Genomic DNA, 14,467 nt, shown 5'->3' with positions numbered 1-14,467 from the left:
CTGATGAGGAACCATTTTTATAGGGCAAGAATAGAGAGGAAGAAATCTTAGATATTCATGATGCATTATGCTTTTAATTCACCGTAAAATTTTATAAGTGTGCTACTTCTGAATTTTGTGACATTGTCCAGGATTTGTGTGTTTGTCCACAGGCATGTGTGTTAGCTTTGTTCAGGTTTTAGTGTCAGGGTAACGTTTAATTGGATGTGAAGTGTTTATCTTTTAATGTGCTTTAGAACACTTAATATAACACAGAAACTACTTCATTTAAAAAAGCAGCCTGGATAGGAGTCTTTTCTAGGCCTTGGCTACTTTTTTTCATTTCTCCCATGTTACTAGACCAGTATGCTACCTTTTATTGACTTGAGTTGCCTAAATTATGTATTAGTAGAAAACTCACCCATGTTTTCTAGTTTTTCAACTTTGCCCCCAAAATGAATGCATTATTCCTCCATCATTTTAAATCATTTTGATGATCATTTTCTAATCCCTATATTTGTTCTTTTTCATATTTTTCCATTTTTATTTTGGGGGATTAATTTGTCATAGAATTTCTATCTTATTATTTTTTTTCCATTTTCATTTTATTGCTCAAGTTTGTTACTTTGTAAAATTCCCATATTTTGCTTTTATCTTTATCAAAATAACCTTCTCTTTTTGTAAACTCATTTTGATTTTTTTCCCTACTTTTGTTAATTGTATGTTTCTTTTACTCTCAATGTTTCTTTTTCTCTTCTATGAAAGTAAGACTGCCTATGACTACTACTAAGCCAACATTCTACAGCTTTTAAAATGTGGTACATTAATTGTAATTCATTTTGAAATAAACATTTAAATGTCCTCCTTAATTCAAAATTTATTTAAAAATATTTTATTTTGCCTTTTTTATTGAAGTGTAACATACATACAAAAAGGTGGACAAAAAGTACCAGGAGTTATTTTTTAATTGGAAGTCAATAATGTTTTTAAATTGCAAGCCACCCTTTAACGTATTTTCTGATTTTATTATGTTATAGCCAGAGAATTAGATTTATATAATTTTTGGAAATGTTTCATTAAGGTTTTTCTTTAAGATGTAATACACTGTCATTTGGAATATTTATGTTTTTAAAATAAAATGTGCTCTTCTTTTTTGGGTCAAAGTTTCATAGAAAACACATGCAAATACATATAATATAAATATATATATAAATATATGTATATGATATCATACATACACTATCATATCATATATCAAATCATATTTAATTATCCTTAGTGGTTCCAAAATTCTTTCATGTCAGAGCCCAGCTCACATAGAAATTTATTTGTATGGAAGGCTCAGAAAATGAACAAAGCTGCTTGAAGCCTGAGGTAATTGGTTTTAGGCTGTGGCTCCCTCAGGTCCCACCAGGCCACCCGATGGCCACATGGATCAATATCTCAGCACTTCAGTGAGCCATCTGCGGCACACCACTGTGGGAACTCTGCTCTCAATCCTTTATTGTTTACTTAATCCTCTGATTTCAGAAAAACGTATATTAAATTACCCTACATGAATGTGTATTTGTCTGTTTCCCTTATTATAATTTGTCAACCTTTTCTTTACAAGATTTGAAGCAAGATTGCTAGAGCTCTAAAAATCTATGACTCCTATGGATTCCATGATTCTTAAGGATTATAATTTTTATTAATATTTTATCTCTATGAGATCTTATTTAGAAATTCTCACTTTAAATTCTCTCGCCCCTAAAATTAATATTGCTATTTTGGCTTTTGTACTGTAACAATGTGCCTAGTATACACAGAGTCAATTTAAATTTTGCATTTTATGTTTCATTCTGTTTGTGGTGTGCCACTTTGTAAACAGTATAGGAGCATCACCCAATTTCAGGATCTCTTTCCTTCATGTTCATTTTAATTATTAATATTTCTTTTGGACTTATTTTCACACTTATAGTTTTTTTTAATAGGCTTTCTTTTTGTTTATTTTTATTTCCCCATCCTGTTTTTTTTAATTGAGTTTTCTTTGTTCATTTTATTCCTCTACTATTTTAATGTTTGCACATCCTATTTAAATTTTACAGGCGAAAACCCTTAAATCATTGTACTACATATAAATCACTAGAGTCAATCAGTATTCATATCTTTAATTCAGCAAGATATAATCCTTAGTGAAGTTTCATTTTCTTCCTCTCTCTAACCCTACCTTCCTTCCATAATAAGATTCATATTAGTCCTACAATATTTTTAAATTATGCAAAAATAATCACTTCAACTATTTGTTTTATTGGTTGCTAGGGTTTTTGTGGTATGGTTTTGCTATGATTTTGTTTTGATTATTTTTCTTTGCAAGGCAATTTTTCTTAAAAAACTATATCATCCTCTTTCTTGAATTTAGTATTTATTTTGCTAGAATATATGCTCAAGCAAGTCTTTGGGAAAGTTCTTTGAGTTGTGAATTTTATGATTCCTCGCATTACTGAGAACATCTTTACTTTGCCCTCTCATTTGAATGTTAGTTTGGTCAATTCTAGGATTCTTGTTTTGAAATGATTTTTTTCCTCATAACTCTGAAAAAACGTGTTCCATTATTTTTAGCACCCACCATTGTCAAGAAGAAGGTAGGTGGTAATCTAATCTTTTTTGATTACTTCTTATTTCTTTTCTTTCTCTGGAACCTTGAAAGATTTCTTTCTTCTAAGAAAGATGTGCTTTTACCAGCACATCTGGATGTCAATATTTATTTATCTATTTAAATTAAGCCAAATTAGCCACTTCTGGGGGCTTTAGGTTTGAATACTCTACCCCAAACCTCTCACTCTCTTCTGGAGGTAAGATGTGACTTATCTCTTCTCAAAAGATGGACATTTCTACTGTCAATCACCTTGAGAGAGGGCAGGTTGTTGTACAGGAAATTGATAGTTAGAAGATGTGGTAGACAGAATGGCCACTCAGAAATATCCTATTCTAATACCCAGAACCTGTGAGTATGTTGAGGTATGACTGCCATGATTACGTGGTATAGCAGGCTGTAAGATGAGGGAATTATCTAGGTGGGCCTGATCTAATCTCATGAGCTCTTAAGAGCCGAATGCTCTCTCCGGATGGAGGTGGAAGGGGAAGTTGGAAACACTGGATGCATAGAAGGACTAATGTGCCATTACAACTTTGACGATGGAGGGACAACATTTAAAGAAACGTGCGTGACTTGAGGAGCTGAGGAGCTGAAGGAGGTCCAGGCTGACGGTGAATGAGGAAACAAGTGCCCCATACCTACAACTACAAGGAACTGGCTTCTGCCAACAACCTGAAGGACCCTGTGGAGTTTTCCCAGGGCTTCCTGGTAAGGACCCAGCCACTCAACAATTTAATTTTGAGCCTGTGAGACACTAAGCAGAGAACCCACCCATAGCTACTCAGACTAGAACTGTGAGATAATAAACAGTTCTCACAAGTGAGATGATGATGATGATGATGATGATGACGATGATGATGATGGTGTGTGTGTGTGTTTAGCTTCGTTTAATATTTACAACAACCTCGTTAGGTAGATATTATTTCCCTTGTTTAAAATTAGGAGACCGTGGCTCATAAAGATGAAGTGACTTGCTCAGATCTACATTGATAGTCATGGTGGAGCCAGGATTTAGATCAAAGTCTGTCTCTTGTTCTGAACCCCTGGACATTCGTTCATTCATACCTAACACTCCAGTTCAGAGGATCAGATAGCTCTTTTCTGAGCCCCAGGTTCCCTGACCCTGCCTGGGTCCTGCTACCTCCTTCGCTTGAGATCTGCATCTTGTTCTGTTCAGACCGGACTAACACAGAGAATCCCACTTCCTCATTAAGATCAATATGGAAGCCTGTGGTCTTAACCACCCAGGCCCTCCAACGGCCCTACCTATGGCTCTAAACATTGCATCCAGCTGTGTGCTCTGCTTAAGCCTCAAAGAACTAGTCCCTCTACACTTTTTCCTCTGATTCTGAAACTAGGACCATACTCCATCCCCTCCTGAGATGGGAGGAGAGGACATTTGTAAATATATGCATGTCCTTTCTTAATTGTCACATGAACTCAGGGATGCCCAGTGACTCAAATCTACAATTCCAACAACTTGTGGGTCTGTTCACATAATGAAGAACTGTCTTGCCCTAAATGCCAATAGCGCCTCAACTAAGAAACCCTTTCCCCTGGCTTCTTTCCCTCCCTGCTAAGCTGAACCTGTGCCTTCTGGCTGTGTCTCCATGTAATTCCTTCCTTGATCTTGTCCCACCCAAGTTTCCAGCATTAGTTCTCTTTATGAATGTCTCAGGGCACTTCATACTCTCCCGTTTCTTTCTGCCTCAGAATTCCCACTCCCTTGTTCTGTAATATTAGCTTTCTTCCCCTTGTCTGCCTGCCCAGTGAGAAATTATTTATCCCAAAAGTCTCAGCTTAAGTTCTCATTTTAGAAAGTTCTCCCTAAGTCCCTGAGGCAGTGTCTCCATGAGGATAGAGGTCTTCTCTGTAGCCCCAGCACTTAGTAAATAGTCTGGCAAAAAAGGAGTTGCTCAGTGATTATTATTCAATAAATGAGTGAATAAATAAATTAATTCATTAACTAATGGATAACTGAGAAAATGAGCAATTGAATGGAAAGAAAACATGCATTATATGTTGCTATGTGATACATTTCACATCAAAATAGCCTGAAAGCATTAACTGTCACCTGTTGTCTGATTTGATGCTGAACTCGGGCTAACGCAGAGCTCTGAATGCGTTTTAGGATGATTTAAAGAGTCCCCTCCACTTACGTCCATACGCACTTCGCTTGCTAATACTGTCCACTGCACATGCGGTATTTGCCCCTCGTTGGTAGGCTGGTGGCTCGTCTGGACTGAGGGGCTCTCCCAATTGAGCCTGATGTCTGGACCATCAGGGACAGTGATAAGAAGAGCCAGCCAATGAATGCCCACTGGCTGTGCCTGGGTGCCTGAGTGCCTAAGAGGGCCCGCACAGCTCCTGGCACAGCTGTCCCTTAGCTGTCCCTTCAATCTATAGTCCTTCACCCAGATTAGCAACTATAAAAAATTCAAACATCTCATTTTAAATAACAGAAGAGTTATTTTGAAAATACTGTAGCTCTGCATCCAAAATGGATTGTCCTTTTAGTTCAAGGACATCATTACAGATGAAACCTCAGGAGATCATGTGTGTTGACCTACAGCTCTCCACTTCCTCATGGGTTAGATGGGGATGTTAGAAGCCAACTTCCTAAAAATGAGAAGTGAGCACAGGAAATGTGGTGCTAGGAATGTATGTGGGAACTCCTAAAAGCTGGACTCCTTCATTCATGTACCACAGACACAGCCTTCCCTGCATACCCGTGATGTTCCGGGCACTAGAGTCTGAGGAAGGCCGGGTTGTTATTCTCAAAGAGATCATGGTCTGACACTGGACACCAACAATGAAATTGGTGAGGAGAGAGGATGAGGCCAGTAGGAGTCTGACCTCACAGAGCAGACATCCTTCCCTCCCCCAGGGGAAGCTGGAAGTCAGGGGAGGAGTTAGGGGAGATTCCCCAGGGCAGATCAGTGCCAAATCTGAATCTTAATAGACAAGTCAGAGGGGACTAGACCAAGTGAGGAAGTGTTCCAGAAAGAGAGACTGGCTTGCGCTTTAGAAATGCAAATAGCTGTCTTGATTATGGTTCTTATCACCTTTCTTATGATTGCCAATTTGTGAATGACACTCACTTGATTATTATAATGTCAATAATAATGTACTGATTTTGTTGTTTGCATGTTGTACCATCACAGAATACTGTTTCTTTATTGCATTGTTGTTAGTATCTCACTTGTTTATATGCTGTCTCCTCGAAGGTCTATGTTTTTTTCCTTTCCTCTGCATCCTTAACAGAATTTACTCAGAAACTAGCCTCATCCCCTTCCCCCAATATGCTCCCTCTTCGACTATCCCCTCTGCAGCCCTCAGTCACACAGACTCAAAGCCATGGATTTGTCTTTAGTGTCTCCATTCCCTCTCCCCCTTCCCCTTCTTTTCTCCCTGTCCTCTCAAAAGCCCTGGTTATGAAGGCACAGAGATCGTGCCTCTCTATTGTTTCCTCACGACTCCCAACTCCAATAACATCTACTCTCTGCCTGTTGTGGCCCTGGGCCAGCTTGAACCTCTCTGAGAGGTCTAGAGTCCTCAGTTATTGCCACAGCCTCTGCCCTGGCCTCCTAGACTCCAGCCTTTGTACTCCAGCCTTGTCCCCCGATCCAGGCCAGTGACTGTACTTCCTGTCTATGTGCGCCTGGTGTTGCTCTAACCCTTTCAGCCCAGGAAGATGGACATAACATCTCCCTCTCATCTTTCGGGGATGCAATGAGACTCAAGACCCAGCTAGTAAGGTGTCAGGCACAGGAAATTGGGAAAAGGGAAGTATTGAACATTACCAATATGCTTGTTCTTTGACCTTTCCATGTATCCTTTAATATGCTCCAGGGATTTGTGCATATATGTGTGTGAGAGAGAGAGACAGAGAGACACCAGGTTGCAGAGTGAGTTTTTGACAGAAGGAAAGCAAAAAGAACAGAATTGACAGTAGTCCCCCAAGCCAGACTATTGTCTTCAGAGAATTTTTCTGAATGTGTTTTTCTTTTATGTTGGCATATTAAAACCCAAATTTGGATAACTATGTTCATAGTTTTCCTCCGAGGTACAGAGGAAAACACTCTTCTCTCCCCACTAAGGTTTACTGCAATCAGGAAGAAGGAGCCTCTGACACAGAAGGAGAAGAAAAGTCCAACCCAGTGTAACTTTTCTAGGCTGCCCTCTGTTCCAGGGGGTTGATGGCCTCAGATCCAGGGACCCATTGTGGCAGAAAAAAATTAAACCCCAGAAGGAGGTGGCGGGGGGTTGGGGGGTGGGGTGGGTGGGAACTGGATGGGGCTTTGACAGAGGAAGGCAGAGGTGCATGGCTCTGCTTCCTGCAAGAGCTAAAGGAGGCTAATTCTGCAAAGAGGAGTGACCACTGTCCCCTTGGGAGCATTGCTGAAGCCAAAGCTGAGGAGAGTCCATCAGTAGCAGCTGCACTATGGTGGTCACCAGAGCTCCTGACAGCCAGGTAGCCAACAGACATGGTTCTGACACCAAGAGGTGCAACCCAGTGCGACTCTGAGAACCCAAAGAATCCCAGGGGCCTCTTCCCACCCAAGGCCAAGGGGCTATGCTAACCTTCATTCCCTTATACTCAGACTCCGTCTTGGGCAGCGGAGTGGGGCAGGGAGAAAGGGTCCTCCCCAAATGATGGAACAGTTTTTATCCACTGAGAGATTGAATAATGCCTCAAGAGATGATTTAAATTTCAAGATCAGACAAGCTTTACACTGGATTGAAATTGAGGTTTTTCTGTAGTTTTTGTTTTATTTCATGTGTGTGTATGTGCGTGTTTGCTGTGTGCAGGAGTATGTTCTGTTGTATTCTGGCTAAGCAACATGTAGAGACTCAGGGGAAGGCCATTTGATGACACATATTTTAAAAAAAATAGTATTCATTATCATTTTCTCTGCAAATCCAAGTTGTTGTGAGAGTTGGCTTTGTGTCTTCCTTCTGTCATGGCCTTCTAATAAATTGTAGTGAGGAGAATGTTGAAAAGGAAGAAAACTGGGATACAATCCCAAGAAATTACTTATCCTGACATTGAAGTGACTACTTGATCTGTCTCAACCTATCTACCTTCAAATTTTATTTCTCATTTATTCCTTTAATCCACCCAACTGCATCGCAAAGATAATTTCTTCCAAATTTAGAGTCTGTCTGAAAGTGTGCCGCAGCTTCCTAAGTAGAAAATTGCTCTTTTACTTGAGCAGGGCCCCCACCCCCCACCTGTCTGAATGACTCTCGGAAGTCTGTGTTCTTCCCTCTTTGTTCTGAGCTCATGGACTCTCAGTGTCCGGCGCTGAGCCTCAGTGGACACAGAGAATGAGACTGAAAGCGGAGATGAAGAGAAACTAGAGCACCAGCCCGGCAGAGACAAGGGATCAGATAAGAACCAGAAAGCAGAAACAAAGAGAAGGGACTCTCTACAAGTGACACAAAAATGGCCTTTGTGTGGAACAGCCACTACTGGGAGTTGAGGAAGTAGCCTGGCTGGGCCATTTTTGGGAATTCCAGAACATCCTATCAATGGCCTCCGGCTTTGTTTGTTTCTCAGCTTTCTCTGTTCCCAGGTGTCAGGCTTCAGGCCCGCGTGGGCTAGGGTCTCAACAACAGGTGCCTATAATGGGGAGAAGAAATTTGATCATGAAACAAGCTTCATTATTAAAACAACTCAAGAAACCTCTGCTTGTTGGCCGCTGAGTGCCTGGCCACGTGCTAGGAGATTCAGACAGAAGGAGGTTTCATCAGAAGGCACCTGGGCCAGTGAGTGTGCACATGGGGTGGGATGCATTTATATGCCCAGATCAGTATCAACTAACAATGGCTCATATGCCACTGTCATTACAGTGATTTCCTAGCTCAGTGGAGTTTCCATGAAGCTCCTTCTGAATTACTATCAACACAAGTCTCCAGGAGCAAATACTGCACAGGCTCTGCCTAGATCCTGCCACTCCCACCCTCGTCTTTCCTTTGTGCCCCCATGGAAGTGTGCTCATTCCTCTACTGGGTCTGTAGTATTTTGTCTTGAGGATTATGAAGCTGTTTTTGAGATTCTCAAGAATATGAATGTGGTCACTTGAAAAGCTATTTTGAAAACCATCAAAATGTAAATTGTTTTTTCTTACCAAGTAATGGCAGAAAAAAATGCTTTCATCCAACCTTCAGCGTCACCTCTTCCCAACGATTATCCATCCCTGAGCCTCCAGGGAGTTTCAGGGTTGACATCAGAATGCAGGTGCACATTCTTAGTCTTTCAGGTCTAAGGGACATACCAAATTGGCTGCATCAGAATATCCTGCTTCCGTTTGCAGATTGGGGCCTGGTCCTTGTGGCTGCTTTGGGACTTCAGGGCCTGATTCCTGACTACCTTGAGTATACGAGCCATGTCCACTTATACAGCTGAGCTCCATGTGCCGGGACTGGGTGGGCTGTGCTCTCTCAGCGATGCCCTGGACAGCTTCTTCCAAGATGTATGAAATTAAATCATAAACCAGAAGTTCTATCCCACTGCCCAGTGAACTTGGCAGAGACAGAAGAGTTCATCTTCCCTGTGTTGCATTCGCCCACACAAGTCTCTCCTCCCATTTCCGGAATGGCCCCATCATCCTCTCCTTTTCCTTCTCTCTGTGAGTTTCTGGCCAGTTGGCTGTCTCTCCCATCACTGCCTCACAAGAGTCCACCTTCTCTCATCTGATGAGGCAGCCACAGGTTGGCCACTTCAGTGTTCCCAGGGGTCCATCTCCTTTCTGCGCCAGCCCTCCTCAACCGGCCCCTTCTCTCTGTCACTGAGAACCAGAGAACCTCAACAATGAAAGGAGTTGATCTGGTATAGAAATTATCTCCTTCAACAGCCTTGAAAGGTGGCTACGCAGCCCTGGCTGTGGCCAGTGACAGCAGACGCCCTGGCACACTAACTATTCCTCTCAAATTTACGCATCTCTAACAGAAAGTTCTTCCTTAAAATCAAAGAAAACTAAAAATGGCCTCATAAAGTTACTGGGATATGTTAATAAATCTATCATGGTGTATGAACAAAACTGGGCTGGAGAGCTACAGTGAACCCTCCAAAGTCACACAGCCAGTCAGGGCAAGTTCAAGGCTAGAGCAGCCACACTCCCTCCCCATCAAGGAGCATGCCATGCTGCACAGCCTTCCTAAGGTCTAGCTGAGCTCTGCCCCACCTCCCCACGGTGTCCACTTCTGGTCTTATTGCTGTCCTCTGGGGCCACAGGGGACATCACACAACTGCTCTGATGGGTTCCTGGAACTTTCTCTTCCTCAGGGTCGCGCCCCTGTGATTGATCCATAACTTGACAGCGACCACTCCCAGGTTTTTATACATGTCTTGACCCAACCTGGATGACTTTTTCTACTGGTTCATATTTAGCCCTTCTTTCCAGATACAGTTTCAGTGCCTCTTTCTGGGAGCCATATATAATAACCCGTCTCCTACTACTGCTACTTTATTTTTCAGCAGTTCCATAAAGGTGACTAGAAGTCTTTCTGCCATTGCCATGGTCTTGCCACGTGACTTGTGGCTCTTTGTTTTTCTTGAATAGACTGAGCTTCTTGGAGGTAGGACCATATTTTATTGCCCATCTGTAAAGAAACCATATTTGAACTTTTTCTTCAATAACTATCTTCTACTTTCTTAATTATGTCTGACATCACATGAGGAAAGCAAAGCCCAGGGAGATTAAGGGACCCCAAAGTTCCCTTGGCTGAGAGCTAAAAAAACCAGAACTGAAACCTAGGTCTCCTGACTCCCATTCTCATGCTTTTGTCCAATATATCCCCTTGGCCTATAGAATTTCAATTCACAAATTCTTTATGTAAATTGCTTACCTGTTTGAGTGTTTGCATGTCCTCTGAGCAACATGATTACTCCCTGACTACTTTTAATAACATCAACAAATTCATACATCATCTCTAATTGACTTTTTTTTTAGATTTTGTAAAGAACTATGTATAGATGATCACTTAATAAATTATTTTTTTGATGATAACAGTGATTTTACCAAAAGCCTTCATTTAGGATAAATGAACAGTAACAGGGAACAAGGCTACAGTTCCTACTCACACTCCCACATTCACTACAAGCAACTTCAAAGAGATTCAGCAGATAGAGAATGCCACTATATTCCAATGTAAGCTTTCTCCACTCATTTCTCTGCAACCACACTCAAATTTTCAAATCCTCAAATAGAAAATGTACTGAATAGACATTAACAAACTAATCTCTCCATTTTGAAAATTGCAAGCTAGCTGAATTTTTTTCTCTGATGGTTGATAATAGCCATGAAGAAACCAATCATCATTCCTTCTCTGCAGCCTCTGAAATACATCACTTGAAAAAGCTTCCCTTATTGGGTAATAAAATGAGGAGAAAAATCATATTAGAGACTAATGAACTCATATAGTGCTATTTTCATCACTTAGGAACCTCAGGGTATGAATAATTTTCTTTAAACAAATTTTTAAAATGTGGATTAAGGGACACATATTGTTAAAAGCCTGAAGTCACCAAACTACAGTGATAACTTTTTATTTCAAGTTTGTGAATTTTGAAACATGAAAACAGTCTTTTATAGCTTCATCTATCTTTAACTACAATCACACAGTCTAGCTAAAATCATTATGCCCAGGAACTGACCCAGATTGAGAAAAAGAGAATATCAATGATAAAGGCATGAACATTTAGGACAATAATTGTGGCCACAGCTTGAAATGGAGGTGGCATCCTTTCCTGTAGGATGGACAGAGAGCTTCACACAGGGATGCCAAGCACAAACTACAGCCTGAGGCATCACCTAAGAATCCTCCTGGGTACCACCCAGAGCAGACATTAGCTGGACTGACCCTGGAAAGTCAGACGCAGTGACTTTAGTGACTTTAGAAGCCACAAGAAAGAAGATGTAGTGGAAGGGTTAGTTGTGTAATCAGGCAGGGCTGGTCCTTTGCTGAATATGTGGAACTATTTGAGAGTCACAAATAAGCCACTTTCATCCCAGTGATTCCTATGCACCTACAGTGTCTGGCCTGCCCACCGGAGAGTCTTCTTTTCTGCTAAGATTTTGTGTGTTCCTCTGAGAATATATATGCCTTTGTGTCCTCTGAAAAGTAAGGCAAACTGAGCTGATGTGGAAGACACATGCTTTACTCAAAACACCATAGAAATGCTGGATTAAAAATAAAACAACAAATCAGCTAGCAATTGCAAATTCATGGCCTGATTTGAGACCAGGAAAGGAAAATTCCCCATTGAGAAAAAATAAGGGAATCTCAAAATATGGTAAGTAAGAATTAAAACTGAAAAGTATTACAGGGGAATTGGAACCTGTTATAAGCCTTAACAGCTGGGACTAGAGATCAATGCCACACAGAGATGGAAATTCATCCAACAGCCCCATGTGTGTGGGCAGCCGAAACTGAGTGGCCTGAAATGATTCTGCAGCCACTAGTATTGCCATTTGTAAGAAAATCACTGCCTACCTAATTCAAGAAAGCTATAAGGAAGCTTCCTATCCACCCAGGCCAGTGGATGGAAATAAACACACTTATAAGAAATCAGAACATAGGAAGGGGTCCTAATTTAAGCCACCTGAGTAGTTCAGATCATCCCAAAAATAAATTAACATAAACATTAGTCCACCACACTTATACTCATAAAGTCCTAGCAGAAGCAAATGAGATACTGTCACCCAAAGCAAGGCACATGGATTTCTAATAGAAAATATCCTCACTGGCAATGAGCTCATTGCCAAAATTATAAAGCATGTAATAAAATGAAAGAGCAAAAAAAGACAATGCAGAGAAACAATAAATAATCCTGGAGATAATAGCAAAAATTTAAATAAATATGTAAGCAATTCAAATCAATAGCTTAAATTAGAGTTTCCCCCAGAAATTCAAAGATAATTCAATGACAGAAAATCCACCAGTATGCTTTATCACATTAGAGAGATAAAGGAGAAAAGTCATATAAGATGTAGAGAAAGTTTAGATGAAATTTACCATCATCTATTATTTCCTTAGCAAACCAAGAATAAAAGAAAATTTCTTAATTTTATAAAGAACAGCTTCTAAGAACTTATTGAACTACTATGACTAATAATAAAACTCTAAACATATTCTCAATAAACTCAGAAATGACACAAGGGTAATCCATATATGCACCATTATTCAACATTATACTGAAAGTCTTAGCCCATGCAGTAAGATAAGAAAAAGAAATTAAGAGGCATAAGGATTTGAAAGATAGAATCACAGCTAGCCTTGGCTGTAATTGATATGATTGTCTACATCAAAGGTTGAAAAACCTTATCAGTAAAGAACACGAAGCAAATATTTTAGACTTTGTAGACCATATGGTCTCTGTCACTACTACTCAATTCTGCCACTGAAGCATAAATACAGAATAAATAATACATAAACAAATGAATGTGGCTGTGTTCCAATAAAACTTTATTTATAAAAACAGATGGTGGGCTAGATTTGATCCACAGGTCATAGTTCACCAACCCTTGGTTTATATAGAAAAAAAAATAAACAAAGAAAAACCAAATAATTAAAATTAATAAAAGATTTCATCAGGATTGTGAATGGAAAGATTCCTGGCAACCTCATGATAGTAATTCTCTGATTGGGAATGGGGCTGGAAGCTGTGTCAGTTGAGTTAAGTAAGGTTATAACAACTCTAAAATGCAAAATGTTGGAGGGTTTCACACTGGACCAGCACAGCAGTGAGTTAGGTCTGCCCACAAACCAGTGGTCAGAACTGGTCACATGATCCTGCAAAGGATGCAGGGAAATGTAGTCCTCCCCATCTCAGAAGAAGAAAAGAACCAGAGTAATTCAGCATAGCAAGTTTCTACTACCCAGAGGGAGCATTAGGAATTTTAGTTGATCATTCATATCTTATTATTTAATATAAAAAATTGAAGCACAAATAACAAAATATTAATATATTGGATGACAAGAACATGGATGCTTATTATGTTAATCTTTGTCTATGTATTTTTTGGAATGGGTGAGAACCTATCAGTCTTTACTCCTTAGTGTGAATTAAACTATCAGTGCTTGGATCAGGACAAAAGATAATAAAGAGGAAATGGAAGTATGTTGAAATCAAACCTTAGTTACTGAAAACTTCCCAATCACCTTCAATGACTAGTATAAACTTCTTAGAAAATCAGAAAATTTCACTAGAATGACCACCGTCTAAATCTTCCACCACTTCAGTCAAAGCAAAAGATTCACAATGTCCTGAGTAAACCAACATCCGGATACATTTGTTGTTATTTTTAACTTTCCCTCTTTTCCCCCTGGATCAGTTCTACTCAGCCTAAATATGTGAAAATACAAAATGTGTTCCAAACATCAGTAATATTTGGTAGGGGAAAAAAAAACAGGACCAAATAAAATCTGACCACCTGCGGGAAATTAGCATGCATGCCACTTTGGCAACAAACAAAGGCATAAGTATTCTTCTGTGTTCTGATGCTATGTGAAATAATTATTTTTTGTTGTTGTTTGGCTTTTTACAGTCTTTGCACATGTGTCATTTGATGTGATTCTCTCAACATTCTTGTAAAGTAGGCAGGAGAGGCATTTATTGTCCACGGCGAACAAATGAAAACATTGAGAAGTTTGCAGACCTGCCCAATACCATATAATGAAGTGAAAGCAGAGCTGTTCCTAGAACCCAGGTCTTTGGACTGTAAACTCTTCCTATCAGATCACTCCACCTGTTTAGAATGCCAATTTCTGATTCTTGTCCTCAGAGTTGACCAGGGCCTTGCATTACGTGCACTCGTCTCTTCTGGGGACAAGAACCAATGC

Source organism: Microcebus murinus, chromosome 3 (assembly GCF_040939455.1).
Source record: "Microcebus murinus isolate Inina chromosome 3, M.murinus_Inina_mat1.0, whole genome shotgun sequence".
Lineage (NCBI taxonomy): Eukaryota > Metazoa > Chordata > Mammalia > Primates > Cheirogaleidae > Microcebus > Microcebus murinus.
Note: the sequence above shows the minus strand (reverse complement) of the source record.